Source organism: Oryx dammah, unplaced genomic scaffold, assembly GCF_014754425.2.
Source record: "Oryx dammah isolate SB20612 unplaced genomic scaffold, SCBI_Odam_1.1 HiC_scaffold_22, whole genome shotgun sequence".
NCBI lineage: Eukaryota > Metazoa > Chordata > Mammalia > Artiodactyla > Bovidae > Oryx > Oryx dammah.
The window spans coordinates 47,241,356-47,245,710 of record NW_024070206.1 but is presented as its reverse complement, the minus strand read 5'-3'; the positions used below and the strand labels follow the sequence as shown (position 1 = coordinate 47,245,710).

Here is a 4,355-nt window from a genome sequence, read left to right as displayed (position 1 = left end):
CAATTTAGAACCAATCTGTTGTGACATGCCCAGTTCTCACTATTGCTTCTTTACCTGCACACAGATTTCTCAGGAGGCAGGTCAGGTGGTCTGCTATTCTCATATCTTTAAGAATTTTCCACAGTTTGTTTAGTTTTCTATAATTTTGATTTTTATAACTGTAATAATATTATTGATTATATGTCTACAATTTGCTATTGGTACTCATATATATCTTCTAAAGTTTCATACATATTTTTCAATTTTATTGCTATATTTTTAATTATAGACATTCTTATAGGGATGTAGTAATATCTCATTGAGACTTCCCTGGTGGCTCAGATGGTAAAGCATCTGCCTACAATGCAGGAGACCCAGGTTCGATCCCTGGGTTGGGAAGATCCTCTGGAAAAGGAAATGGCAACCCATTCCAGTACTCTTGCCTGGAAAATCCCATGGATGGAGGAGTGTTGTAGGCTCACAAAGAGTCGGACATGACTGAGCAAATTTGTATTTCCTTAATGATTATTAGGGCTTCCCTGGTAGCTATCAATTTAATAAAAAATTATTTTTCTGCTTTACTGTTAGGCATTTTTATAGCTTAGATTTTTGCTTTTTGAAGCAGTGCTACTATTAACATTCTTTTATAAAAAACATTTTTCCCCACTTTACTTTTTAATTGTAGAATAATTGCTTTACAGAATCTTCCTGTTTTCCATCAAACATCAACAAGAATCATCCATAGGTACACCCATATCACCTCCCTCTCAAACCTCCCTCCCCTCTCCCTCCCCATCCCAACCTTCTAGATTGTCACAGGGCCCCTGTTTGAATACCTTGAGTCATACAGCAAATTCCCATTGGCAATCTATTTTACATATGGTATTGTAAGTTCTCATGTTATTCTCTCCATACTTGATATAAGATAAATATTTTATGCACATATTTAAAGCTTACAGTTTCATATCTTTTGGTAAATATTTACATTCATAAAGCCATCATCACAATCAAGATTAGGAAACTATTTTACTACTCTCAATAGCTTTCTAGTGCACCTTGGCAGGCTTTTCCTTCTCCCCTGTCCTTTAACAGCCCTGTCATGAAGACAAGCTCTTGTCTGCTTTCTATCACGATAGATTAGATTGCATTTTATAGAATTTTGTATAAACGGGATCATAAATTATGTACCCTTTTTTGTCTATCTTCTTTCACTGTGCCTTACTATTTTGAAGTTCATTCATGCTATCATGTATAACAACAGTTCATTCCTTTTATATTGGTGAGTAATGTTCCATTAGTATAAGTCACAATTTGTTTATCCATTCATCTTTGAAGACCATTTGTGTCATTTCCAGTTTTTGGTTATTACTCATATATTCACTATGAATGCTTATATGCAAGTCTTTCTATAGACATGTGTATTGATTTTTTATGTGTTAAATATCTATAAGTGAAATAGAGACATCATATGCTGCTGCTAAGTCACTTCAGTCGTGGCCGACTCTGTGCGACCCCATAGACGGCAGCCCACCAGACTCCCCCATCCCTGGGATTCTCCAGGCAAGAACACTGGAGTGGGTTGCCATTTCTTTCTCCAATGCATGGAAGTGAAAAGTGAAAGTGAAGTCACTCAGTTGAGACATCATATAGTAGGTGTATATTTCACTTCTTTTGAAATCATAAGCTCTTTCCAAAGTAGTTTTTATTATTTCACATTCTCCTCAGAAGTATTTTATGGTTACTCTGCCTTCTCAGCAAAACTTGCTATGTGAAATATTTTTAATTATAGACATTCTAATAGGGATGCAATAATATCTCATTGTGGTTTTAATTTGTATTTCCTTATTGACTATGCCAAAGCCTTTGACTGTGTGGATCATAATAAACTGTGGACAATTCTTCAAGAGATGGGACTACCAGACCACCTGACCTGCCTCTTGAGAAACCTATATGCAGGTCAGGAAGCAACAGTTGGAACTGGACATGGAAAAACAGACTGGTTCCAAATAGGAAAAGGAGTATGTCAAGGCTGTATATTGTCACCCTGCTTATTTAACTTCTATGCAGAGTACATTATGAGAAATGCTGGACTGGAAGAAGCACCAGCTGGAATCAAGATTGCCAGGAGAAATATCAATAACCTCAGATATGCAGATGACACCACCCTTATGGCAGAAAGTGAAGAGGAACTCAAAAGCCTCTTGATGAAAGTGAAAGAGGAGAGTGAAAAAGTTGGCTTAAAGCTCAACATTCAGAAAATGAAGATCATGGCATCTGGTCCCATCACTTCATGGGAAATAGATGTGGAAACAGTGGAAACAGTGTCAGACTTTATTTTGGGGGGCTCCAAAATCACTGCAGATGGTGACTGCAGCCATGAAATTAAAGGACGCTTACTCCTTGGAAGAAAAGTTATGAGCAACCAAGATAGCATATTAAAAAGCAGAGACATTACTTTGCCAACAAAGGTCCGTCTAGTCAAGACTATGGTTTTTGCAGTGGTCGTGTATGGATGTGATAGTTGGACTGTGAAGAAAGCTGAGAACCGAAGAATTGATGCTTTTGAACTGTGGTGTTAGAGAAGACTCTTGAGAGTCCCTTGGAGACAGCAAGGAGATCCAACCAGTCCATCCTAAAGGAGATCAGTCCTCGATGTTCATTGGAAGGACTGATGCTGAAACTGAAAAAACAATACTTTGGCCACCTCATGGGAAGAGTTGACTCATTGGAAAAAACCCTGATGCTGGGAGGAATTGGGGACAGGAGGAGAAGGGGACGACAGAGGATGAGATGGCTGGATGGCATCACTAACTCGATGGATGTGAGTTTGAGTGAACTCCGGGAGTTGGTAATGGACAGGGAGGCCTGGTGTGCTGTAATTCATGTAGTTGCAAAGAGTCGGATACAGCTGAGCGACTGAACTGAACTGAATGACTAATAGGACTTCCCTGGTAGATCAGCTTGTTGGGAATCTGCCTGCAGTACAGGAGACCCTGGTTTTATTCCTGGGTCAGGAAGATCTGCTGAAGAATGGACAGGCTACTCACTCCAGTGTTCTTGGGCTTCCCTGGTGTCTCAGATGGTGAAGAATCCACCTGCAATGTGGGAGACCTGGGTTTGATCCCTGGGTTGGAAAGATTTCCTGGAGGAGGGCATGGCAACCCGCTCCAGTAGTTTTGCCTGGAGAATCCACATGGACAGAGGAGCCTGACAGGCTACAGTCCATGGGGTCACAAAGAGTCAGACACGATTAAGTGACTAAGCACCACCCAGATTAATAATGTAGAGCATCTTTTTATGTGATTTTTCTTTCTTTCTTTTTAACATTAATGTATCTTTAGTTAAATATTTGTTGAAATCATTTGCCCTACACTTTTATTGAGTCATTGTTTTTCTTATTATTGAACTTTGAGAGTTCTTTATAAATTCTGGATTTAAATGTTTTGTCAGATATGTGATCCGCAGGTACTCTCTTTGTAGCTTGTTTTTTCATTTTCTTAATAGTGCATTTCACAGAGGAGAAAATTGAATTTTGATAAAGTCAAATTAATCCATTTCTTTCTTTCTTTCTTTTTTTTTTTAGTGAATAGTACAATCGTGGTTGTAAACAAAGATATCATTGTTTAAATCAAGGTCACAAAGATTCTTCTCTTATGCCTCTTATAGACATTTTTAGATTTTAATTTTACATTTTACCTGTAAGTCCATGATTCATTTTCAGTTAATTTGTATGCATAGTGTGATATCTTTTTAGTTTTTTAAAAAGTTTTATACAAATGAATATCCCATTGTTTCAATACCATTTGTTAAGAAGCTTCCCCTGTTCACAATAGCTAGGACATTGAAGCAACCTAGATGTTCATTGGCAGGTGAATGGATAAGGAAGTTGTGGTACATATACACAATGGAATATTACTGAGGTATAAAAATATTACTCATGCATTTGAGTCAGTTCTAATGAGGTGGATGAAACTGGAGCCTATTATACAGAGTGAAGTAAGTCAGAAAGAGAAACACCAATACAGTATACTAACACATATATATAGTGTTTATAGAGACAGTAACAGTGACCTTATATGCAACACAACAAAAGAGACACAGATGTAAAGAACAGACTTTTGGACCATGTGGGAGAAAGTGAGGGTGGGATGATTTGAGAGAATAGCATTGAAACATGTATATTATCAAATGGAAAATAGTTGACTAGTGCAAGTTCGATACATGATGCAGGGCACTCAAAGCCTGTGCTCTGGGACAACCCAGAGGGATGGGGTGGGGAATGAGCTGAGATAAGAGTTCAGGATGAGAGGACACATGTGCACCCATGGGTGATTCATGTCAATGTATGGCAAAACCCACCACAATATTGTAAAGTA

At 38.1% G+C, this 4,355-nt stretch overlaps 1 non-coding gene across 1 annotated transcript; it reads left to right on the top strand.

The window, feature by feature from the left end:
- The first annotated feature begins 306 nt into the window (after positions 1 to 306).
- TRNAC-ACA lies at positions 307 to 378 on the top strand. Its single transcript has one exon. It is a non-coding gene; the product is annotated as a tRNA-Cys (tRNA).
- Positions 379 to 4,355: the final 3,977 nt, after the last annotated feature.